Source organism: Lactuca saligna, chromosome 2, assembly GCF_052625555.1.
Source record: "Lactuca saligna cultivar CGN05327 chromosome 2, ASM5262555v1, whole genome shotgun sequence".
Classification (NCBI taxonomy): domain Eukaryota; kingdom Viridiplantae; phylum Streptophyta; class Magnoliopsida; order Asterales; family Asteraceae; genus Lactuca; species Lactuca saligna.
Window position 1 is genome coordinate 12,298,222 of NC_136418.1, and position 18,180 is coordinate 12,316,401.

General features: G+C 42.7%; 1 pseudogene; it reads left to right on the forward strand.

The window, feature by feature from the left end:
- The first annotated feature begins 9,561 nt into the window (after positions 1-9,561).
- On the forward strand, positions 9,562-9,679 carry LOC145033032 (5S ribosomal RNA; annotated as a pseudogene).
- Positions 9,680-18,180: the final 8,501 nt, after the last annotated feature.

Here is an 18,180-nt window from a genome sequence, read left to right on the forward strand (position 1 = left end):
CCTAGGGTTCCTTTACTGCCTCTCTAACCTAGAACACCAACCCTAGCCGCCATATCCATTGTTTGAGCCAATTGTTGCCTTGAAGAGTGCATTAAAGCTTGGAGAAGGAAGAAGGATCTTGGAGCTGCAAGAAGGGACTATAGATCTGGGATTGTGAGGATATTTCTGAGAATTTGGAGGTAATAAGCTAGTTCTTGGACTCTTTTGCACCTAGATCTATGTGTGGGTGTTGGGGCATAATGGTATCCATTTGAGTTACAAGCCAGATCTGAAGTTGCTACTTCGGATCTAAGCATATTATGGTCTTGAGAAGCATAAAATATCTGCTCTTGAGTTGATTATGGAGCCTCTTTGCCTTAAACCCAAGTTTATGGTGTATTTTGCCTAGATCTCCTTCTCTACATGTAAGTTTGCAACTTTACGTGAGCAATAGGCTTGGGAAGGGTAGATCTACAGTTTGGAGTCCATGCATGACTCAAAAGTCCTCTGGATCAGCGAGTCCATTGAGTGGACTCGGCGAGTAGCATGAAGATTAGGAGCAACTCGACGAGTGGGATGAACAGCTCCTCGAGTCAAACGAAGATTGCCTTGTACTCGGCAAGTCTGCTCTTGGACTCGGCGAGTCAGGCCGCGATACCCCAAACCCTTCGAGATGAGACTCAAATCAGTGAGTCGAATGGAGACTTGGTGAGTTGGATAGGTCAGGACTCAGAAATTGGTAGACTCGGCGAGTCGAGATGCGAATGGAAGGACTCTGAACATATGAACTCAGCGAGTCAGTAGGGTGACTCGGCGAGTAAGGTTGACCTAGAAGGTTGACTTTGACCAGGACTTTGACTTTTACTTTGACCAAAGTTGACTTGGTTGTCTCTCGGGGGTCAGTTAGACTTAGTGTTGCATTGATATTGGTAGTTCGGGGAGCAAGGGGTGCAGGAGTTCAGAGAGTTGTCGGGCAGCAGCTAGTGAGTTCATCAGCAAGTTCAGCCAGTGCAGGTGAGTTTCCCTTTGTGTGAATGGGTCTAAGGCCACAATGCCGGCCCATGTAGTTATGAGTAGAAAGGCCGGGGGTTAGCCCTAGGCACAGTATGCTAGTATGATATTCAAGACGAGGTCCATTAATAGCGGGCAGGTGCCCAAGGATTTATTTATATGATAGTTTATACTTCTTGTCTATGTGATACATGTATGTGCCTGGTAGGGATGTGAGTGTGCGTGAGGTCCCATATCTCACCAATATCAGAGTGTGGATGGTGTTCCACATCTCATTAGTAGCAGAATAGGGGCGAGGCCCAAGTTAGGAAAGGAGTGAGAGTGGGCCGGGCCCGTATCTCACTACCACTAGGAGCGTCGACGGGGTTCCATGACTCATCAGTAGCAGGATAAGGGCGAGGCCCAGGATAGGTGAGGCCTTAGGATAGGATCAGTCGTATGAGTTTAGCTTATGTGTTGTGATATGTGTATGTGTTATTATTTGTTGGCGGGCGAGGCCCTGTGATATTTTTATGTGTTATTATTTGTTGGCGGGCGGGTCCCTATGTGTGACATCCCCAAAATCTCGGCCAGAAAAGACCGATTTTCATTTATGCTTTTAAAATAAATTCAGAGTAAATCCTTTTGATTTGAAAGAGTTGCGGAATTTGTTCCCAAAACAAAACATGATAAAATAATAATTATCAAAGCATGCGTCATCCGAAGCCACTTGCTACGAATGTCGACACCTTCGGAGTACGCGGGGCGTACTTCGGATCAGATTGCTGACTCCCCTTCGGATAACGCTGAATTTAAAGATTTAACTTAAATACAAAATATTCAATAAACTTCGGAAATTTATATCTTCTTCATACGAACTCCGTTTTCGACGTTCTTTATACCCACGGGAAGGTGAGACTACGCTCTACAACTTTCGTTTAGACTTCGTCGGCTAATTTTGAATTTATTTTTATTATTTATTTTTAATAGGCCGGGACAGAAAATTTTGTTATAAATTCATAACTTCTTCGTTTGACGTCCGTTCTAGCCTAATTTTTTATCGCTTTGATACTAACAACGAGATATTCGACTCTCGTTTAGATCGCTAAGGCTAAATATCGCTCTAACGTAAATTTCACTTTTTACGTTATTCAGCGATGACGGTTTTGTCGTGAAACTTCGACAGGTCATAACTTCTTCGTTACAACTCGGATTTCGACATTCTTTATATCTTTGGAAACCTTGTTTCAACTACTACAACATTATCTAAAGATATCAAGTTTATTATACACTTAAATTTTGATGCTTAGTTTTATTCTTAATTAATCAAACCACATAATTAAGCAATTAAGCACAAAACACATAATACTCAAATAATACACTTCTATTATTTCAAAACGGGTTACAAAGGTTAACTTAGACTATCACATTGCTAAAAATGGCAAGCCCAGAAACACAGGCGTTACAATTCTCCCCACCATAGAATGATTTCGTCCCCAGAATCACACCTCAACAAACAAATGCGGATAGCGACCCATCATGTCACTCTCCGTCTCCCAGGTGAGATTCGGCCCATTCATGTGTTTCAATCGGACAAGCACTAACTCGACCATCTTGCGTCGCAACTTCTTAGTCTTTCAGTCAACAATTGCCTCTGCTATTCAATCAACCTTTTGTTCTCATCGATTCTCAACTCCGAAAGTGGAATCATGTCGGGAACTTCCCCCGTGAACTTTCGTAAATAACACACATGAAAAGTGTTATGAATTCCATTCAATTCTTCTGGTAGTTCGACTTTGTAAGCTTGGTTCCCAATACTCTGAAGAACTTTAAACGGTCCAATAAACCTTGGACTCAACTTTCCCCCTTTACCAAATCTTATAAGTCCCTTCCACGGCGAGACTTTAAGCAAAACCGAATCCCCAACTTCAAAAGTCATCGGTCTTCGCTTTTTGTCAGCATAGCTCTTTTGACGATCCTGAGCCGCTAACATTCTTTCCCTAATTATTTTCAACTTTTCAGCAGTTTGATGAACCATCTCCGGTCCCATAAACTGTTTTTCCCCAGCCTCAAGCCAACAAGACGGCGTGCGACACTTTTGTCCATACAAAGCTTGGTAAGGTGCCATCTTAATGCTCGAGTGAAAACTATTGTTATAGGAAAATTCTACCGATGGTAATCTTTCATCCCAATTACCTAGGAATTCCAAGGTACATGCTCTCAGCATATCTTCAAGTGTTTGTATCGTTCTTTTACTCTGACCATCAGTCTGCGAATGGTAAGCTGTACTTAAACATAACTTGGTACCCATTTCCTCTTGTAGACATTTCCAGAACCTTGAGGTGAAATGACTATCACGATCCGACACAATTGTTAGCGGAACACCGTGAAGTCTCACAATTTCCTTTACATAATAATTCGCAAGCTTTTCCATAGACCATTCATCCATGGCTGCTATGAAATGCGCACTCTTAGTGAATCGATCGACGACCACCCAAATCATGTCGTGACCATTCTTTGTTCTGGGCAGTTTAGTGACAAAATCCATAGCAATGTCTTCCCACTTACCCATAGGCACAGGTAAAGGTTCTAAACTCCCATACGGTTTCTGATGTTGTGTCTTGACTCTCGCACAAGTCACACACTCAGCCACATACTTTGCAACATCAAGCTTCATCGTCAGCCACCAGTAGTAGGGTTTCAGGTCCCTATACATTTTAGTGCTACTGGGATGAATTGAGTACATGGTCTTGTGAGCTTCTTCCATCAGAAGATCTCTGATTCCCCCTGACTTAGGTACCCAAATACGATCTTGGAATACCTTCAGTCCATGACCGTTGGTACCAAACACCAACGTTTTGCCCAAACGTTCCTCCTTCTGGTCATTCTTCTTAGAAGCTTCGCTTTGAGCTTTCTTTATACTTTCTAAAATAGTCGAGACAACTTCAATTCTCAATGCTCTTGGCCTTTTCCTTTCAAGATTGACTTTCCGACTGAGAGCATCAGCAACAACATTAGCTTTATCGGGATGGTAAAGTATCTCACAGTCGTAGTCCTTGAGTAACTCTAGCCAGCGTCGTTGCCTTATATTTAACTCTTTCTGATTGAAGAGATATTGGAGACTCTTATGATCAGTGAAATGTTTGAACTTTGTGCCATAGAGGTAATGCCTCCATATTTTGAGAGCGAAAACTACCGCTTCCAACTCCAAATCATGAGTCGGGTAGTTCTTTTCATGCTCTTTCAGTTGTCGAGACGCATATGCTATCACCTTTTCTCTTTGGGTCAAAACACAACCCAATCCAACCCCAAACACATCACTATAAACAGCGAAGTCTTCAACTCCATCGGGTAGAGAAAGTATCGGTGCCTCGCATAGTTTCTTCTTTAGCTTCTCGAATGCTTCTTTATGCTTCTCACTCCAAGCATAAGTAGCTCCTTTGTGGGTCAAAGCTGTCAATGGAGTAGAAATCGAAGAAAAGCCTTGGATAAACCTTCGGTAATATCCGGCTAATCCTAAAAAGCTTTGGATCTCCGTGGGACTTTTCGGTTGTTCCCACTTCATCACAGCTTCGATCTTCGTTGGATCAACCATTATCCCTTCTTGGTTGACCACGTGACCCAAGAATTGGACTTCACGAATCCAAAAATCACATTTTGAGAAGTTAGCATACAGCTTCTCCTTCTTCAAGACTTCTAACACTTCTCCCAAGTGTCTGCCATGCTCCTCCTGGCTTTTTGAGTAAATCAGAATGCCGTCTATGAACACTATCACATATTTATCAAGGAACGGATTACAAACTCTGTTCATTAAATCCATGAATGCTGCCGGAGCATTGGTTAGTCCAAACGACATAACCAAGAACTCGTAGTGTCCATATCTAGTTCTGAACGCAGTCTTCTCTATATCCTGCTCTCTTACTTTCAGCTGATGATATCCTGACCTCAAGTCGATCTTCGAGAAATAGCTCGAACCTTGTAGTTGATCGAATAGGTCATCAATCCTTGGCAACGGATATCTATTCTTTATGGTTGCCTTATTCAGCTCTCTGTAATCAATGCACATTCTCATACTTCCATCTTTCTTCTTCACGAATAACACCGGAGCTCCCCAGGGTGATGAACTAGGTCTAATGAAACCTTTGTCCAATAACTCCTGAAGTTGCATCATCAGCTCCCTCATCTCCGTCGGTGCTAATCGATAAGGTGCTTTTGCAATTGGCGTTGTTCCTGCTAACAAGTCAATACGGAATTCCACTTGTCGATCAGGTGGTAATCCAGGATGATCTTCGGGAAATACTTCCGGATAATCACACACCACAGGAATACTCTGCATCACCTTCTTCTCCTTCTTAGCATTAATCACGAATGATAAATATGATGTACATCCCTTGGTCAAACACTTTCTGGCCTTCATTAGGGAAATGATTCCAGAATTCACTCGACGTTTGTCCCCATACACCATAAACGAATCTTTTCCGGGCGGGTTTACTTTAACTATCTTCTTCTTGCACAATATCTCGGCATCATTGGCACTAAGCCAATCCATTCCCAACACGATGTCGAAACCATTAAGTTCGATAGGCAATAATTCCTTGTGAAACTTATTCCCGTTAAGGTCGATTAAGATGTTTGTCATACGATGGCTAACAGGTACAAACTTGCCACTAGAACTTCGACTAATAAAGCATTATCTAGTCTATCAACAGGCAAAGCTAGTTTTCTACCAAATTCATGCGATATAAAGGAGTAGTTGGCTCCAGAATCAAATAAAATTTGGGCAGGCAATTTGTTTACGAGAAAGGTACCTGAAGCGACATCAGCTTCATCTTTAGCGGCTTCCAGTGTCATCTGGAATGCTCTCGCCTTTGGCTTTGGCAGAATGTTGGGTCTAGCTGCCTCCTTCTTCTTCGGGCAGTCCCTCGACATGTGTCCCTCCTCACCACAACCATAACAAACTTTCATAGTGAGGGTACATTCATTGGCATAGTGACCTGGCTTTCCACACTTGTAGCATGTGGTCACTACCTCACACCTTCCATGATGCTTCTTCTTACATTTGTCGCTCCATTTCGCTTCGCCTCCACTTCCCCTCGAACCAGACTTCGAGAACTTGTTTTTCTTATTGGACCCTGAAGTTCCATCGAACTTCCTCTTTTCACCAACTTCTATCCTTTCAAGACCCTTTTCCTTCTCCTGGGCCTCCACATACTTAGCTGCACGAACAGCCGTTTTCAGAGTAGTTGCCATCTTGACTGTCGGACCAAAGTCGGCAGGCAGTCCATTGGCAAACCTCTCAATTTTGGAGAGTTCCGTTGGCACTAGGTACGGAAATAATTTCATTTTCTCAGTGAATGCCATAGCATAGTCGTCTACGCTCATTCTCCCCTTCTTCAAGTTTTGGAACTCATTGTTCAGATCAATCAGATCTATCTCTAAAGAATATTGCACCCTTAACTGTCCCAAGAACTCCTCCCATGACATTTTCACGGCTTTCCCTTGTGGCATAGTATCTGCCAACAACTTCCACCAACTTAATACTCCAGTCTTCAATTCTCTGACTGCAAAGACAGTCTTCTGTTTGTTGCTACAGTCGCAACTTTCAAATACCATCTCCATTTCGGAGATCCAATCCATTATTTCAATAGGCTTTGGGCTCCCAGAAAGACTTGGCGGTTTAGCGCCCAAGAAATTTTTGTACATTCGCCCATCGTTGTTGTTTCCCCTTTCCGGATTGTTCCTTCGTTCTTCTTGAGTCCCATCTTGACTCAAAATGCGACTATTGTTCCCTTCCTCCGATTGCTCGGGAATCAATTCAGGTTCCTCAATAGGTATGATAGGTTCGTCCCTATTATTATACAACATTTGTCACATCTCATCCCTTTGTTCGGCTAACATAGCCCGAATCATGGCTTGTACTCCAGCCATGGTGATTTGTTCTGGTGCTGCTGCTACAACAGGTATTTGCTCAATAACTGGCGGTTGATTCCTATTTTCATCCGCGTTCCAACACCGCTTCTTGTTCTCACCATTTTTGATCTATACACCGAATAAGGTGAAATTTAGATCTTCGATCATGATAGATTTCAAATCATCCTTATGACTCTGAAACGATTACATGCTAGTTCTAATATCATACACATACGCTTAGAATCCTAAACACATAAACCTTCAGATCCGGTTGGCAACAAACCGTAGATGCGAACAAATAATATCATATATGGCAACATATAACATTTAGCACATAAAAGCATTTTATGCAACGCTCCTAAAATAAACTAGTGCTTGTGACTAAAATCCAACATACACACATCTCAAATTCCACTTAGCATTCTAAGTTGAAGTTTAGAAATCCTACAAATTCCTAGTTCGCTTAAACTAATGCTCTGATACCAACTGTGACATCCCCAAAATCTCGGCCAGAAAAGACCGATTTTCATTTATGCTTTTAAAATAAATTCAGAGTAAATCCTTTTGATTTGAAAGAGTTGCGGAATTTGTTCCCAAAACAAAACATGATAAAATAATATTTATCAAAGCATTTCATCAAGAGATGCATTTTCATTATATAATTAAAACTCGGGGTGTCATGTTCCGATACAGACCATTAAGCATAAACAATAACATTACAAGTCATTCAACAAATATATACATATACAGACTTGTAAACAAAACAACTTGATGGTTCATCCATCTTACGCCCTTGCGCCACTTCCTCTAATACAAATAAAACTGAGTAGGTCAGGCTTGGGAGCCTGGTGAGCATATAGGGTTTTCAACCCACAATAAATAAATTATATTTAATTTCACCAACCAATCACTATCCCGATTACCCATTCCCGTTATCCTCACTTTACGTCCCTAAAACAACATCTATCTCAAGGGACCTAATCTAGGATTTTCATCGGGACGGACATTACTGCTAAGGGGTTTCCTCAACAATAGATATCCTAAACGTAACCATGATGGGGATGGAGTACACCGGTGAACACATCGTTCACAACACCTACAGGTTATGAACCTGCTAGCGTTCCACGAGACTGTCTAGAAGGAGTCTGTGGTTGTTATCCATACTCCGATCAATAACTAGGTCAACAACAACAACAACATCGAGGCCTCTCATCTTTTTATTACACACCAACTATCTACCCATGTTCTACACAACATATTAGTAGATAAAAATATATGTTTTTATACATAGTCTAAAACCTGTATAGCATTTTCATTCAATACATATTTCACATAACAGATGAGGCATACCCACATAACACGTATTTCATAGAAAACAAATCAGATCTATGAGATTAAAGAGAGTGAATATACATCCACGCACATAACAACAAAATTATACACATAACACGTATTTCGTATAAAATACTTCATAATTATGCGTTAGAAGAAAGTAACTACACACTCACCTGATCAGAAGATGATCGGACAGCACTACGGCTTGCAGAAGTCGTAATCCTCAGCAGATCTGGAAGATCTCTACAAAAGTCGAACTTCTCGCGTGCAAAGCTTCGGCTCGGAAACCGCACTTCTCGGGATCTTCAGGATCTCGGGACTTGCTTCGGAACTCGGGAATATTACCGGGGCTTCGGGGGTAAAAACGCAAAGCTTCGGCACAAAAATGAGAGGAAATTAGCAAATAAACCTGGAACCCTCGCATCCTATTTATAGGAGGCTGGAGCCTCGGAGTACGCGGGGCGTACAAGCGCACGCGGGGCGTATGCATCCGAATTCGTCACTGCATGCGTCATCCGAAGCCACTTGCTGCGAATGTCGACACCTTCGGAGTACGCGGGGCGTATTTCGGATCGGATTGCTGACTCCCCTTCGGATAATGCCGGATTTAAAGATTTAATTTAAATACAAAATATTCAATAAACTTCGGAAATTCATATCTTCTTCATACGAACTCCGTTTTCGACGTTCTTTATACCCACGCGAAGGTGAGACTACGCTCCGCAACTTTCGTTTAGACTTCGTCGGCCAATTTTGATCTAGTTTTGTTATTTATTTTTAATAGGCCGGGACAGAAAATTTCGTTATAAATTCATAACTTTTTCGTTTGACGTCCGTTCTCACCTAACTTTTTATCGCTTTGATACTAACAACGAGATCTTCGATTCTCATTTAGATCGCTAAGGCTAAATATCGCTCTAACGTAAATTTCACTTTTTACATTATTCAGCGATGCCGATTTTGTCGCGAAACTTCGACAGGTCATAACTTCTTCGTTACAACTCGGATTTCGGCATTCTTTATATCTTCGGAAACCTTGTATCAACTACTACAACATTATCTAAAGATATCAAGTTTATTATACACTTAAATTTTGACGCTTATTTTTATTTTTAATTAATCAAACCACATAATTAAGCAATTAAGCACAAAACACATAATACTCAAATAATACACTTCTATTATTTAAAAACGGGTTACAAAGGTTAACTTAGACTATTACATTGCTAAAAATGGCCAACCCAGAAACACTGGCGTTACAATTTAAAGTGGGTTAGATCTGATCCCACATCGGCTGGGAAGGAGAACTAAGCATTCTTATAAGGGGTGTGGATACCTTCCCTAACACAACGCGTTTTATAGCCGTGAGGGCAGCAGATCCCATAAGAACTCTGCAGTTAAGCGTGCTTGGGCGGGAGTAGTACCAGGATGGGTGACCCCCTGGGAAGTCCTCGTGTCGAGTGGCCCAAAGCGGACAATATTGTGATACGTGCCAGAGGGGGATGTTACAAATGGTATCAGAGCCAGGGCACGGGTCGATGTGTTCGACAGGGACGTCGAACCCTATAATGGGGGGTGAAAGTGGGTTAGATCTTATCCCACATCGACTGGGAAGGAGAACTAAGCATTCTTATAAGGGGTGTGGATACCTTCCCTAACACAACGCGTTTGAAAGCCGTAAGGGCAGCAGATCCCATAAGAACTCTGCAGTTAAGCGTGCTCGGGCGGGAGTAGTACCAGGATGGGTGACCCCCTGGGAAGTCCTCGTGCCGAGTGGCCCAAAGCGGACAATATTGTGATACGTGCCAAAGGGGGATGTTACACTGTGATAGGCAAAGCCTAAGTGAAACAGATTTGTATCCGAGTGGGGCTCGAAGCCAGGTGGGGCCTGGAGCGGCGGGAGAGGCTCGAGGCAGGGAGAAAGGCCCAGGATAGCGGGCGTGGCTTAGTATGTGCAGTATGTGGTTATGCATGGTATGTGGTAGGGTGGAGAACTCACTAAGCTTCGTGCTTACGATTGTCAGTTTTGGTTTCAGGTACTTCTGGTAGCGGAGGGAAGAGCTCGGGGTGATCGCATGGCACACACCATAGATTAGACAGCCTAGGAATGTTTACTCTGATAACGAACATGTGTTTTGAAAATTTATACTCTAGTTATGTTTTGGATCGATGACTTTGCTTTAAGTAATGTTTTATTAAAAGAAATTTTTAGTCTTAAATTTTGGGACGTTACAAGTTGATATCAGAGCCTTGGTTTGAGGGATTCGGACATGCTCTCGGGTGTGTCTAAACTCAAACTGAGGAATTGGTATAAAGGTTTTCAAAATGAAAAGACATATTGTAAAAAGAAAGTTTTGAGAAAGAAAACGGGTTTAGAAAAGCAAAAAGAATTCAAAAAGAAAATAACTTTGAAAAGAGAAAAGAGGTGTGGTGCATGCAATCAACCGAGCTCAAGTAAGTACCCCAAAATACCCATACAATTTTATGTTATGAATATCGGTTAATAGAACAGCATGCTAGATTATGACTAAGGGTCTATGGAGGATGCCTTATGTGCCTGTTATATGTGCTTTGAGTTGCATAATAGTGATGACTAGATAGTAGTAGGATAGCCTGTTTAGGTTATGCCTGAGTTTATGAGTTTGTGTTGCATCCTAGTTCAGATTGTTGCTATGTTGATATGATTGTTTGAGCATGTTATGGTTAGATTTTCCCTTGTCTGAATGTTGCTTGCTTTGTGCATTTTGGGATTCTGAGTGATGGGAGTTAGCCATTAGGTGGATACAACACGTCACATGTTATCAGGGTTGAATAATCTCAGAGTGCTGGATTTGGTCCTATTGCGCAGCTCTTGTTTGAGTCCAACCGTGGTAGGGACGAGTCTTTTACTTGAAGGATTATTTGAGCCTCATCACATGTGATGGTATCTAGGTGATGGCTAATTGGCATCACAAGGAGACCTTCAGCAGCTGATGACTGGTTTGAGTTGAGTCAGAGGTTTCCCTAGGGTAAGCCTAGGATGAGGTAGTGCTGGGAGCAGTAGTAGTAGAACAGGGACCTGGTGGATTCGATGCAGTTCTTGAGGAAAGTACGGATAGATGTGGAAGGTACTATGGGCCCGTGCTACTGAAAGTAGAGGATCCGTACTCGATTCAGGGAAGGCTGAGACACGACCGGGAACCTGGTAGTGCGTGTGTTTGGTCTCACAGTAGTGATGAGTATTCTGATAGTGGTTCTGTCATATGTTTCAGCATGGTGACGTTGCGAGAGAGACCATTGGGAGGATCATGCGCCGGAGAGGGATGAGGCTCGGGTTCAGGGGCCGAGCAGCTCGAGGAGCAAATGAGGGAGTTGATATCCGCCAAGGTTACGCGTAGTATTCTAGATCAGACTCATGTGATCTTTGGCACCGTCAAGGAGGGTATATTAGAGATTTTGGATGAGAGGTTGGGAGCCTTCTGTGCCGAGTTGATGGCTCTGATGGGAGCGTGTACTTTGATATTTCGAGAGTTCAGGGCTTGCGGGGCACCATATTATCATGGGGCTAGGGACCCCATCGCTAGCAGCAGATGGTTGGCTGATGTTGCCAACGCTTTCCGTACGAGCCGTTATCTTGAGGAGGACAAGTTCAGACTCGCTTCCTGTCTTCTGAAGGACAGAGCGAGGGATTGGTGGGAAGAGATTGGTCATGCTTTGGGTGATGATTCCGCGTTGGACGCGATGACTTGGAGCGATTTTCAGCCAGGTTCAGGGCGGAGTTTTCACCAATTATTGAGGTGCAACAGTTGGCACGGGAGTTTCAGGATTTAACGCAGACCATCGAGACTATAGCGGAGATCACCGCCAAGTTTAGGGAGAGGGCTCTTCTTGTATCGCAGTATGTCACAGATGAGGAGATGAAGAAGGCCCGATATCATGAGATGTTGTGGGCTGACATCAGGGAGTTCGTGAGCAGGTCCGACTGTAAGACGCTGGAAGATATGATTTCTCGGGCCAGGGAGAGAAAAATTGATTTGGAGCAGATCCGGAAGAGGAAGTCGGATGAGGTTCAGGTAGCCGTGAGTTTGGGCAAAAGGCCCAAGGGATCGGATTCGAGATCGAGGGATTATCAGTACCACAGTCGATGCGGGAATTATGGTAGGGCGCACGGGGGCGCGTGCAGGAGTGGTAGCGGTGGTGAGTCTGGCTGCTTCAAGTGCGGTCGGACTGGTCATTTTAGCAAGGATTGTATTATTACCACCACTCAGGGATCTAACTTGATATGTTTTCACTGCAATCAGCGGGGCCACAAGAAGGCCAAGTACCCCAGTTTGTTTACAGCAGGACGGGTGATGGCACCTGCCCCTACGACTTTGAGGATCACAGACGGCCATCAGGGCCGTGCAGAGGTGTCTGCGGTAGGAGGTAGGGCTTTTCAGATGGCTACCTTGGAGATGCGAGCAGCCCCGGACGTTGCAGGTATGCGACTTCCATTTTCCGTTCTTTCATTTGTGCATAATCATGTTGTTATGGTTCTGCATCATTATCGGTATGAGTATTTTATTTTTGAGCGGCTTGATTGTGATCAAGTTATATGCCATTTGCATACCTTGGATATTTGAATGGTAGTTAGGGGATGTGCCTTATTGTGGGAGGTTGCTTATGATGCAGTAACTGTAGCATGCGTGGGAGGGACTTGGTATGTCTCGCTAGTTTGGAGTCGTATAGTATTAGAAATGGACTGGTTAGATCCCTAGCTATGGTAAGCTTGGGGTTCCTCAGCAAGTTGTGTATGGAATGGTAGCAAGGATAGGAATTTCGCTTCGAGCATTGAGTAGCAAGGGTTAAGCAAGATCGAAGTGGGGGAGAATCCTCTGAGCGGGAAAAGGTAAGAACACCCAGATCTAGAATGAGTGCGCGACCTCCGAGAAGGAAAAAGAAGTTGTACATCGTTTGATGGATTAAGGATTTCAGGAATAGGAGTTTGAGAAGCTCCCCCTCAACTAGTGTGTGTATTAGTGATGGTTAGTATGTGGTTGGGAATTCAGGTTGGAGGATCGCCTATAAGACTCGAGCGAGTCAAAAGGAGGATCTTGAGAACTGATAGCATGGGGTGCTTTCGTATTAGTAGTCAGTGGTAGAAAGTGTTGTAACACTACGGGGCAGCTGTAGCATTCACTAGCAATCAGTGGTGGAAAGTGTTGTAAGACTACGGGGTAGTCCTAGCATTCACTAGCAATCAGTGGTGGAAAGTGTTGTAAGACTACGGGGCAACCGTAGCATTCACTAGCGATCAGTGGTGGAAAGTGTTGTAAGACTACGGAGCAGCCGTAGCATTCACTAGCAGTTAGTGGTGGAAAGTGTTCTCAGACTACGTGGCAGCCGTAGCATTCACTAGCAGACGGCGATAGAAGGTGATGTAAGACTGCGGGTAAGCCGTAGCATTCCATAGTAGCTTTGTTGGCGGAGTTGGGGCAAGGTCCGTATGAGAGTAGCAGTATAGGTGAGACCTGAGAGCAGGGTTGCTCAATAGTATTGTTGGGTGAGACCCGTGGGCGAGGTCCAAGCGAGAGTGGTTAGACAAGTGGGACTAGAAGGTTAGAGGCGGGTGAGACCCATGGGCGAGGCCCGTGAGTTTTAGTCGCACAGGTGGCACCTGGTAGGGACCTTAGTGTCAAGATAGGGGATCGGGGATCCCAAGAAATTGTAGTGCCTGCATGACAGGATAGATTGAGTAGTTTTAGGTGATCGAAGTTTCTTCGAAAGTCGCTGGGAGCAACTAGTAGTTGTATTGGGTCAGCGATCGGTGGGAGCCGGTAATCTAGATATTGATAGGTTGGGAGGGACCAGGGTGGTCTCAGCTCATCCGGAAGTCAGATAAGGAATAGCAAAAATTCCAGTCGGTAGCAGTACGGGTATGCAGCGTATGGTGGAATTCAGATTAGTTGATCGTGGGGTGCTCGACACCAAATTATTTAAGAAAGAAATGCCCAGTGGATACTAGCGATAATGACACGTACTGGAAGTAGCGGGAGTAACGGATTTGGTGAAGATAGGATCTTCACAGTGGCAGAGGAAATAGTTGGTTATGGAGCATTGCCTTGGGGAGGCGAGGAAATCGCTCAAGGAAGGAAGGGGTGAACCCCTATGGGATCAGTTGCAGTACTCGGAGAGTACTAGAAGGATTATCGGTTGAGTAATTTGGGTTTCCAGGATGTTTAGGGTCAGGGTTGACCCGAGATTATTATCCGCAAGGATTGATGTTAGTCAGAATGACCAGGCAAAAGACTAGTGAAGGTAGGCAACTGGCGTTGGAATAATTAGTAGGGTATTGGAGGCAAATCACAGGCGGTGGGCCATAGTAAACTTCGAGGATGAAGTTTAGTTTAAGTGGGGGAGAGTTGTGACACCCAAAGTCTGGAAGGCCAAGAAAGGAAAGAAAACCCTAAATTAAGGGGCGACTCGGTGAGTCCAAGGAGGAACTCGACGAGTCCGAGCGGGATCCGGGTCGAGGAGTAAGTGACCGACTCGGCGAGTCTGCCAAGGGGACTCGACGAGTTTGGTCTATGCGAGGAAAACCCTAAATTCAGGACTTGGAACCTATTTAAGCGCCTCATTCTCTTCCCTAGGGTTCCTTTACTACCTCTTTAACCCAGAACACCAACCCTAGCCGCCATATCCATTGTTTGAGCCAATTGTTGCCTTGAAGAGTGCATTAAAGCTTGGAGAAGGAAGAAGGATCTTGGAGGTGCAAGAAAGAACTATAGATCTGGGATTGTGAAGATATTTCTGAGCATTTGGAGGTAATAAACTAGTTCTTTGACTCTTTTGCACCTAGATCTATGTGTGGGTGTTGGGGCTTTTTAGCCTTAATGGTATCCATTTGAGTTAGAAGCCAGATCTGAAGTTGCTACTTCCGATCTAAGCATATTATGGTCTTGAGAAGCATAAAATATCTGCCCTTGAGGTGATTATGGAGCCTCTTTGCCTTAAACCCTATTTTATGGTGTATTTTTCCTAGATCTCCTTCTCTACACGTAAAGTTTGCAACTTTACGTGAGCAGTAGGCTTGGGAAGGGTAGATCTACAGTTTGGAGTCCATGCATGACTCAAAAGTCCTCTGCATGTAAGGAGATCTGAATGGACTCGGCGAGTCCTTTGAGTTGACTCGGAGAGTAGCATGAAGATTAGGAGCAACTCGACGAGTGGGATGAACATCTCTTCAAGTCAGATGAACATTGCCGTGTACTCAGCGAGTCTGCTCTTGGACTCGACGAGTCAGGTCGCGATACCCCAAACCCTTCGAGATGAGACTCAAATCAGTGAGTCGAATGGAGACTCGGTGAGTTGGACAAGTCAGGACTCAGAAATCTGTAGACTCGGCGAGTCGAGACGCGAATGGAAGGACTCTGAACATATGAACTCGGCGAGTTAGTAGGGTGAATCGGCGAGTAGGGTTGACCTGGAAGGTTGACTTTGACCAGGACTTTGACTTTGAATTTGACCATAGTTGACTTGGTTGTCTCTCGGGGGTCAGTTAGATTTAGTGTTGCATAGATATTGGTAGTTCGGGGAGCAAGGGGAGCAGGAGTTCAGAGAGTTTCCGGGCAGCAGCTAGTGAGTTCATCAGCAAGTTCAGCCAGTGCAGGTGAGTTTCCCTTTGTGTGAATGGGTCTAAGACCACAATGCCGACCCATGTAGTTATGATTAGAAGGCCCAGGGGTTAGCCCTGTTGGATTAATGTCTAAGTCCATAACTATAATTGTTAAGACTTGACCCGACCCGTCATGGTCCATTTGGGTTGCATGGTATCATGCACTTGGATAGACTATAATGAGAGAAATAAGACACTTACGGTTATTAATATATTATAAGTTCTAGTATATTAATAATAAGAATAATAAGATTATTTAATTAGTATTGATCAAGAATTAATCTAGGATTAATTAAGTGATCAAAAGAAGACTAATTAAATATATGGGTTGATTGTGTAAATCATCCATACTTGTATATTGGGCTAATGCTCCATGGATTATCTAGTTGGGCCAAAACCCATATGATGCTCCATGGATGCTCCATGGTGTATTTGAACCCATGGATCCAAGGAAATGGAAAGTCATGACAATTAGGGTTTGCCCTAATTGTAACACTATATAAAGATATTATTCTTGACAAAATCGGCACTAGATTTATTCTAGAGAGGGCTAGCCGATTTCATGAAGTGTAGAATTCTCTCAAGTTATTCCAAGTGTATTTAGTGTTGTGTGAACCATTTGAGGTGTCACACTTGGGGCACTAGGCACTCAAGCTTCATGAAGACAAGCACTAACAAAAGGTATGTTATTCTAACTTGTGTTATTCAACGTTTAGTATGCTAGAATAGAACAATACCTTGGAAAGTTGATATTTGCATGTATAATTAAAAAACATAGATCCAAGGTATTTAGGGTTGCATGTACACTTAGGAGTGTTAGAATGCTCATAACCCAACAGTGGTATCAGAGCCTAGGCTTGTTTTCTTGTTATACTTGCAAAACTGCTTAAAAAATCGAAATTGTTGCTGTCTGATCACGAGACTCGGCGAGCCCATCAGGAGACTCGGTGAGTCCATGCCTAAAAAATTATCAAATCGATCCAACTCGCCGAGTTGGTTCATGCACTCGACGAGTTGGACCCTCAGATAGCATATTTTCGAGGTTTTGGCTAGAAATGGACTAGGAACATTACCCTAAGTTGTTTTTGAACTTATAAACTTGTTTTTGATGTGGTAATGTTCATGCTAATCCAATTTCAAAGATAATTGTCAATAGATTCATGTTTTGTATTAGTTTAAAGGTTAGACTAATTACATGAAAAAGTTTGATGTGGATTATCTTGTTCTTATGAGTTGCTTAGATTAATAGAAAAGTTGAGTGAAATAGTTGTTTTCAATCCAAATTAATCTAAGAGTTGATTCTAAAATGTGTTTTTGTAACTTGTCATTAAGTTATATGAAAAGTCACATTTAAGTTTCATAAAACTCATAAAAGTTGGCAAAGGTTACAAAATGAATAGTCTAGTTCTAATTAATTGAAGTCATGACTCCATAATTTGTCCTCAAGTTATGGAGGACCAAGAGTCTCTTCATTAATAAAAAAAAGTGTAACCTTAATTAATTCCATAAGTTATAAAATAAAGAAAAGTTAATTCTTTTATTAGTTTAAAGTCTTCCATAACTTGTCCTCAAGTTATAGAACTTGAAGAGTTTTTGGATTAAAACTACTTTAAACACATAAGTTATGGAATTAATTAGTTTTGAATAGTTTCAAAACTTGCCCTCAAGTTTTGGAATTTGTAAAGTTTTCTCTTATGAATACTTTAATTCCATGTTAGCCCTTAGAATATATATATATATATATATATATATATATATATATATATATATATATATATATATATATATATATATATATATATGTATAAGAGTAAAGTCAGTCTTACCGCTAGTACGCCTCATTCACGAAGCCGGTCTATAAGGTGGGTATATGGTTGTTGCCTATAAAATGGCAACTTAATAGGTGTCCACTCTCACCCACCGCTTGCTTGACTGGTGGAGGGTCGTTAGCCGAACGGATTTGACAGGACTATAATTCTCCCTTCATTAAAAGTATTAATGATAAATACTAAGTAACTAAACTCTTAATAATACCCAATCTTAGTTACTTAGGAAAAATGTGAATAAGGTGCTAATCCATGAAATTACACTTTACACTTTGTCTAATTCGTTAGTGGAGCGTGTGTGGTTAACCGGCACACTAACTTGGACTTAACAAGGTAGGTAAAGGGTGAGTTAATATTTATCATAGTATCGATGGAGCGTGTGTGGTTAACCGGCACATCGATTGAGGGATAAACACTTTAAGGGTACCAAGTAATTTGCATGGTTACTTCACACCTTGTTTTGTGATCCTCAGCATCCCAGTCACAAAACCTGAAGGGCACACTCGA